This window comes from Sphaerodactylus townsendi, linkage group LG09 (assembly GCF_021028975.2).
Source record: "Sphaerodactylus townsendi isolate TG3544 linkage group LG09, MPM_Stown_v2.3, whole genome shotgun sequence".
Classification (NCBI taxonomy): Eukaryota; Metazoa; Chordata; class Lepidosauria; order Squamata; family Sphaerodactylidae; genus Sphaerodactylus; species Sphaerodactylus townsendi.
Window position 1 is genome coordinate 40,652,709 of NC_059433.1, and position 8,704 is coordinate 40,661,412.

At 42.2% G+C, this 8,704-nt stretch overlaps 1 pseudogene; it reads right to left on the reverse strand.

Annotated features, from left to right (window-relative positions):
• Positions 1 to 3,529, reverse strand: part of LOC125439428 — a 33,356-nt pseudogene extending 29,827 nt beyond the window's left edge.
• Between the last annotated feature and the right edge of the window lie 5,175 nt (positions 3,530 to 8,704).

Here is an 8,704-nt window from a genome sequence, read left to right on the forward strand (position 1 = left end):
AATGCAGTGCTTAATAAGATGAAGTTTTTGTTAGTAGATCCTTTTAACTGCCTAAATGCTGTTTCATGGGTTAACATCTACTAACACACATCTTGAGCCACTACCTCTTTAAAGAGTGTTGCAAAACATGAATGAGTCTTTTTACCTCTAACCTCAGATAAACTCTCCAATTATGGGTGTTAATGGAGAATGCTTGGAGAGGAACCTCATTTTTCCCAGGAGTTCCAAACTAACTCATAGTGCACTGAGCATACATTAAATCTATTTTTAGAGTAAGTTCTGGACACAAAGGGTATGTCTGAGAAAGCTGAGCAACATCTCCAAGGGGTGAATATATACAGCATGAATACTGGATGCAACCAGGGGAGCTCTATATGCTACTGGAACACAGGCAGAGGTGGGATTCAACCAGTTCTCACCACTTCTCTAGAAGTGGTTACTAATTTTTTCTGAGTGCTGAGAAGGGGTTACTAAAGCAACGTCCCTGCCCAATAGGGACTGGAGGTGCGAGTGTGTGGCGGTGCCACTGTTTGAATCCCACCACCATCAGAACCTGTTATTAAAATTTTTGGATCCCACCACTGAACACAGCCACACAGCCTGGAAACCTCACAACACCCCCCCAAAAGGATTTTCTTTTGTAATCTAATTTCACATGGACAAGTGTGTCTCTTCCAACATTTGTTGTGACTTTTCATTCATCATTGTGAGATACCTCCATTTCCAGTATGGGTGTGTTCCCTCAGCCATACTGCTGGGTGTCTTTGACAGATCCTTCCAGGTCTCAGAATGGGGAAGGGCTGTACTACCTTATTCCTTCTCCTTTCTCCAAGACCAGTTTTTGGCAAACCAGAACTGCACCAATCTCTTCTCTTGGCCTTTCCCTGGAAACCATCCTTAAAGTTCCAAATAGTCCCACCCCTTTCCTGGGAATACCGGTCTCTTTCTGAAGGAGTGCAGTGATTCATTCCTCCTTGACCCTCCTATTGGGCTGCTGGATGGCTCATCCCCCTAACTGCCATCCTTCCTGCCTTATCGACTATGGCACAGGCTTTGCTTTGCTACCAGCTATCAGTCCTCACTCTGCTTTTCTAAATGCCTTTCCAAATGCAAGCCTATGGACCTGACTGCTGTTGGGATTATTTGCCTACCCTGACTTCTTCACTGGCTTGACTTGCTGCATGCCTCTCTGGCCCTATCCTGGCTGGGGAGGCTGCCATTCTCACTATACTACTGCAATATCAGGCCCCAGCTCAGGGGTCTGCAACCTGCAGCTCTCCAGATGGTCATGGACCATCAGCCCCTGGCATGGACTACAAATCCCATCAGCCCCTGGCATTGACTACAAATCCCATCTGCCCCTGGCAGGGAATTGTAGTCCATGACCATCTGGAGAGCTGCAGGTTGCAGACCCCTGCCCCAGCTGGTTCTTCTAACTGCATCTGGAGTTGTAATACTAGGTAAAGGCCCTGCCTGGGATACCACTGGAGTCTCTGTCTGTGGCGGTGAGACACCAGGAGCTACATCTCACACATAGGAAGTGTGTGTGTGGGGGGGAGGAGTCGGGTCTGGTCCTGAGTCTGGCCACATTGCCAGAAAATTATGGTTAAGGCAACAAAAATTAAAGCAATTATGATTAAGGCAACAAGAAGTAAAAACTAGTAATTCCAGAAAACACCAGGGATGGACTCTAGATATTGCCCTATAACAAACCCAGAAATTAAGGGTATTTGGGCTATAGAGAGCTTGAACAAATCGTATGACCAGTACTGCTTCGTTTCAAAATGAGAAGAGCACTGTGGGAATTCTTTATTTCCTCTTAGATCTATAAATCCTCTCAGCAGCCCTAAACCCATTAAGTTTTGGGATCAGTGAGGAGTTATCATGACTACTAATACAAAAAACTTCCCTTCTTTCAACAGGGCTGTTTCACTGAGAGCCTCTTGTCAAAAGCATGCTAATAGGTGCAGTCTCAAATACTCACATGAAACCTCCACTATGAAGAAAGGTAATACTTTACAGGGAAACCCCAGTTAGCATGGAACTCTCTTTGTCCAGATAGCTAGTTTTAAAAACAGGTATTTGGAAATTCCACTGTGAATCCATTTATTGCATTTTTCTCTCCCTGACAATTTTTCATTGATAAACAATTATTCTTGACTGGATTAACAATTATTCTTGATGTTTTATTTATTTCATTACATTGCATAACTGGTAAGTTGTCTGGTGTACAGATGTTGGGAAGATGAGAGCTATATAAATACTTTATTATCAATATGTAGCCTCTGGCTACAAATTGCTTTTGCCCTGAATTCTCCTCTATCCCTTTGCAAATCTCTCAAGTACGTTCCACAATAGTCTGTGAAAAGGACTTGCTGCCATGAAGATAGTTGGCTTTTATTTTGTGTGGGTGGGAGAGTGCTTTGCAATGGACTAGGGGGCATGATTGGAACACTTGTAACAATAGGGGTTTTTCTGCATTGTGTTTTGCAAAGACAAGCAAACAAGAGGATGAAAGCTGTGAGAAAGACAAGGGGATGCATGTTTTGCAAGCTGTTAACACTCACATTATATGAGCATTTCCTCTTTAGTTATTACCACTAGAAAACCACATTTAGGTCACTGGACTTTTTCTCCTTTTCCCAATTTGCAACACTTGGAAATCAGAGAATAAATAATTACAGTATGAAAATTATTTATATGGAAGAAGATCATACTGGAGCGGGGGGGAGGTCCAGCCAGTTTTTTCCTAACTACCCATTTCTATCTCCCTACTCCCACATCTCTTTTACCCCCTCCCCACCATTTCCCATCAATCTACCCTACCCTTACTGTTGTTCCCACCTACCCCACCTTCCCATTGGCACTCCACTCACCCATCATCCTTGCAGCTCTCTACAGCTACTCCCTCTTGGCACTCCAGTCACCCTCACCCTTGTTGTTCTCCCTACCTAACTTACCCCCACTGTTGGAACTCCACTCACCCATTATCCTCACTGCTCTCTACAGCTACTCCCCTTTGGCACTCCACTCACCTCCACCCTTACTGCTCTCTGCACCTGCCTTCCACCTTATTTTCCAGCTTATTTTGTACCATATTTGTACCATATTTGGATAAGGGAGGGGGAGCTGTAAGACTTGCAGGAGGAAGAATGCCATCTTCCCCTCAATATCTCATCAGGTCTGCCTCCCAAATGGGAATCTTTGATGGTCATAGGGTAGAATTCCTTCTCTAATTACTTCTGTGGTGCATTTCCCAGCCACCTACCCCCACCATCACCATTGCCACTATCCAGCTCCTTAATTGCCAGCTGGGGAGGTGGAAAGGACTGCTGTATCTCCCTACCTGACTCCCTGGTTGCAAACTGGATGGGGGCAGTGAGGACTTGTGCAATCCCTCTGCCATATCCACACTGCAGCTTCCTTCCTCACCTACATACAGCCACTGCCGCCGCCACTGCTGCTGATTTAAGTCCTCACCAGGCTTCCACTGGTGAAAATGTGGTGAGTTTTTGCATTGTTTGCTCATGCACGCCCAACACTTTTATTTCTAGGGAATTACAATGTGATTTTTAAAAAGATTTAAGATTTTTCTGCAAACATGGAGGTCTCCCCACATGTATAGAAATATGTTTTATTTCTGTGTGACCCTAATCCATGGAATTAGGTATCTGCAGATGGCGGCCACACTGGGAAAATAGATATATTGATGTTGAAATCTGGAATTCCAATTCTAAGTCTGCAAGAGAAGACATCATCCAGGAGATGATGAGAACCTGCCAAAATCTGGTAAAGTTTTTGTCAGATGCAGAATTTATCTCTAATTTTGTTAGAGCTTACCATATCACACAAGGAAGATTGCCAATGATTTATATGCGACTGGAGGTGCTCTTAGATCAGGGGTAGGGAACCTTTAACACTCAAAGAGCCATTTGGACCAGTTTTCCACGGGAAAAGAAAACACTTGGAGCCGCAAATAATTTTTGACATTTAAAATAGCACTATATATATATAGGGGTTTTTTTACCGGTGGCTCGGCCTCGCCGGCCGCCAGGAAAGCACCCACCCCACTCCAACAGCGCGGGCGAAAGGGGAAGCCCGCAGCACGGCCCATCCGACTGCAACACGGTTGAGTGCGCCAGCTTCCTGGGCTGCCTGCAGGAGGCCGGGCAAGAGATGGGCCAGCAGCTTTCGGCTTCGATGGAGCCAAGCCCGGTGCAAGCGGGGCAGAAGAGTCAAGATCGCGGCTCTCGAGCCGCAGGTTCCCTACCCCTGTCTTAGATGCATGCTGTAAGTATGGGTTTTTCACTGTGATCCCACTTAGAAAAATAGCTACTAGTAGGCTGGCATGCACTCTCTTCTATGTTCTTTTCTATGTATATTCTCTTGTCTACGCATATTGCTAATATCAGTGGTTAATGACACGATACACAGATTCAGTATTGACTGATGCTTGTCTTCTTCGAACAAAGATGTTCCTAATCTCTGCTGCTTCCAATATTTGTTTTCTTCTGTGTGCGGCTGTAGTGGCTTTTTAAAGAAGACTTGACTAGAAAAATAATGATCTTTCCCCCACATGATTTATCATGATCTCACTGTGTTACAATCAGACTTCAATCTGAAAAGCAAAAGACAAAGAATATGCTTGTGAATCTGGGCAAAACTATAATGACTCTACAAAAATAAAATATATGAAGCTACATTTCACATACTGATGGTAACAAGTAAGTACAATAATATACCAAAATTAAGAACTCCATAACAATTGAGCAGGTCAATAATTTTATGTATAATATCAAAATAAATTACACATTTGACAAAAATCTGTAATTATTTTCCTACAGCAATATATGGTACATTTATTTTAATTGCTTGAAATCCAATTTTCCTTTGTTACAATGACATTGAAACCATGTTAATTGAACTGTTTGACCTTGAAAACTTTGGGTTAGATCTTAATGGTTGGATTCCAAGGATTTGTCCCACTAACTGTAGCAATTTCCTCTGATGCAAGGAACGGTTCTTCTGTAGAAGAGTCAGGTTCCACAGATGGGAGACCTTGACCATGTTAACACAACACCTTTCAATCCACCCCCCTGATTTTTGTACCATATTTGGATAAGGAGATTCCACTTACAAGAGTGCAGTTGTCAGTGTGTTCAAAGATGGCACCCATCCATGTTGTGTGCATTAATTGGTGAAATCTGTCCAAGTACTTTTTAATTTTATGTGAAACAAAATTCAAGTCCATTAGTACATTAAACACCACCAATTTTTCCAGAGTATAAGCTTTTGCCAGTCAAATCTCCCTTTGTTAAGTATCTGATGACATCTGTGTTGACTCACAAAAGATTATACCATGGAAAATCTTGGTGGTCTTTAATGTGCTAGTGAACTTGAATTTTGTTTGACTACTACAGAGTTCGTTGACTACTCATCTGAAACTTTAATTTAATGTGTGTTCAGAGTTTATTCAGTGCACCTTAGTCAGTTTTGACTTTCTGTGGGTGAGGAGTGCTGGCATGGGTAGGCTTACCTTATCTATACACCCAATGGCTTTTTATGCATGCACTACTTCAGAGGCAGAGTGAGGAAAAACGGCACCCAGGGTGCATGTGCCCCCTGCGCCCCTGCTGCATAGTCACCCATCTCTGCTCCGGAATACCCCCTCAATGCCCCTTCCATGGCCTGGCCATACCTCTGCCATGGCTCTGCCTGGGGCGTTGTGCCCCTCCATCCCATGGGTGCTACACCACTGCACTATTTACCCTGCAGCTGAGAAGTTAATTCTCTAACTTTGCTTCACAGCGGAGGTTTTTTTTAATGGCTTTTTGTTTACACAGATTACTCTCCTGTAAGGTGTCCCTAGCTGATCCAATCCACCATTTTGCCTGCCTCCTTGTTGTTTCCATTCAACTTCCATTTGGGGATGCTGTCTGTTGCCTTTGTTGTTATGTTGCCATCTTTGGTCTAGTGCTACTTCACTAGACTAGCCTTATCAATTTCACTAGCTTCACCACTCTAGCAACAGTTCACTGTTCAATTTTTTAAAAGAAGTCCTTCTGATCATCTTGAAATGGTGGCCTGAAGGGAAAAACTACTCCGGGTTGGGCAGGGGAATGTAAGAAGGAGTGAGAATACCCAAGGAAAGCTAAATGCATGGTGATCTTCACTTTCCCTGTGAAGGGAGAGAAAAAGTTGTACTTAAAAGTGTTTTTGGAACTATGGGGATTCTCTGATCTGACAGTGGGGTGAGTGCCAAATGGGGGAAACCCCATAGCCGAGAATCAACCTGAAGGGAATGTTTCCTCAAAGCAAAGGAGACCGCACATGCGAAAATGGCCATGCCGTTCTGGAAATGATGTAATAACCAAGAAATGTAGTCCATGCAAGCATTTTTGAGAGCAATCCTACTCAGAATCTTATTCAGGTCTATTTTGTGGGGCTTACTTCTGGGAAAGTGTTTTTAGTGCTACATGAGTCATCTTTGAAAATAAATTAAGTTTCTCATCCCTAAGATGCTGCTACATTCGCAGAGTTAGGTGTGTGTGTGTGGAGAGGGATTATTGTTTTATTTGTGATGATGTGTCGTGATATGGATAAATGCAGCAATGTAGTCAGATCAATAACATCAAGAGTAAACTATTTATCCACTGTTAGCTTTATACTCATTGTAGAGGTATCTAGCAGCACAGAGACTCATACTATATTTTGGTTAACTACCTTCTATTTAGAGTACCTCAGAGCATGAATTACTAATTTCAAATAGCTGTATAGTGTGCATATTCGTGCTTTTTCAGCTTAGATGAAAAAAGTTAGAAATCTAAGATTTCATTTTATACTCAGATATTTTAAAACTGTATTACAATCCCATATCATGAAGATCTCTTCAAATGCTGCTTGGTCTACTATGCTGATTTTATTCTTTCCACTTTTTTGTATAAATTCCTGCGTTTGTCCTTCTGACACATTTTGTGAATTTGCAAGATGTATTGAATGTGTAGTTTCACTGGTATTAGTATTCTGTGAACCACATGGGGAATATCCTTATTGAAATGTGGTATGTAAGTTCTTTAAGTTAAATAATAAAATATCACCATAAATACAGGAATGATCTAGTTTCAATGAAGAATAATGTTGGTACAGATTAATAAAGATGTGTTTGTCGTGAATGCCTTGCGGCACAAAATTACAACTGGTAACAGAAATAGTCAACCCCTTTTTAAAAGATGTGGTCATTAGGGAGAAATTAATGTGAGGCTATATAATTAAAACCTTTTATGGACTTTGAATTTTGTTGAAGAATGCCCACAGGAGAAGAATAGGAATGTAAAATGATAATAACTCAGACTGAACAGACAAAGAAAGTGTCTGTGAAAAAAGGCAGAGGGAATATTGCAGTCTCCTGCAAGCTGCTTTTGTGTTTCCTAAAAAAAGTTCAGCAGAATGGTAGCATTATTCAACCTGAAGTCACACATTCATAAGAAGTTGTCGTCACTATTAATCATTCTGCATATTTTGTTTCTGAACACCTAGCAAGTCTTCAGTTAAAACATGTATTTGTACCCCCCCCCCCCCCCCAGTTTTGGGACAAGTATAAATATTAAATCTTACATGAGTGCCTCCAAATCCAGAGATAGGATATTTTTTGCAGAAGCTTTTATATCTCTTATACTTTGATGTTACCGTTGATCTTCCAATATATGAAATGTTTAATGAGTAAGGAGACTGAAGTCAGATGAAAAACAATTTGTTGAATTTTCATTCATGGCTTAGACAAGCAAGGGAACATGATATTCAGCCTCTAGTTCAATCCTTTTGGTTCAGGAACTAGTTAGTTAATTCAGTTGGCTCAAGTGTGATCAACCACTTCAACAATACAGGTTTGGACAACTTTTTGTTTACATGTTGCTTCTTCATGTATCACTCTGTAAGCCCTGGTAGACACAGTCAGCTTTAGAGAAATCACAAGTTTTAATACTGCCTCACATGAAAAACTTCCGCACACGCAAAATAGCGTGTTTTCAAACCACTTTCACAACTGTTTGCAAGTGGATTTTGCTATTTTGCACAGCTTCAAAGAGCACTGAAAGCAGTTTGAAAGTGCATTATTCTGCATGTGCGGAATGAGCCTCTGTCCTAGGAAAACTAGGATGCCAGTGAAAAGCCTTGCTGTCTTTGACACGCTACCTCTCCATGTGAAGAGATTGTTTAACAGTTTTCAGAACCAAAAGGGAGGGGGAACAATGTGAAACTCCATGGAGGAAACATTTTATTTCCTGTCTCAAAACATTTTTAAAAGTTTGTGTAGAAGAGCCACTGCTTCGTCAGTGATGAGCTAATGGGGCCCTATCTTCCCATCTGCTTTCCCTTTTGCATGCTGACGTGTGGAGGCTCGCTTACCAATGATCACTAACTCAGCTTTCTTTGGAATAAATTTTGGCTGCAGGCTGTTTTATTAAAACCAACATAGGAAGCTGGGTGAGCATAAGGGGCACATCTTAGCCACCAGGCAGTAAGCCTGCTGAACCTGGCACAGTTCCCAATCACTATTGGGGAATTGGGACAGAAAATTACTAGGTGCCACCTGAGCATGTGCCCATCTGTGACACCCCTCCCTGCTGGGGGTAGTGGGCTCCCTAGCAGAGCCTTTGCGGCTTGCATTATCGAGCCTGCCCCACCCCCAGACCTCTTATTGAGGCCC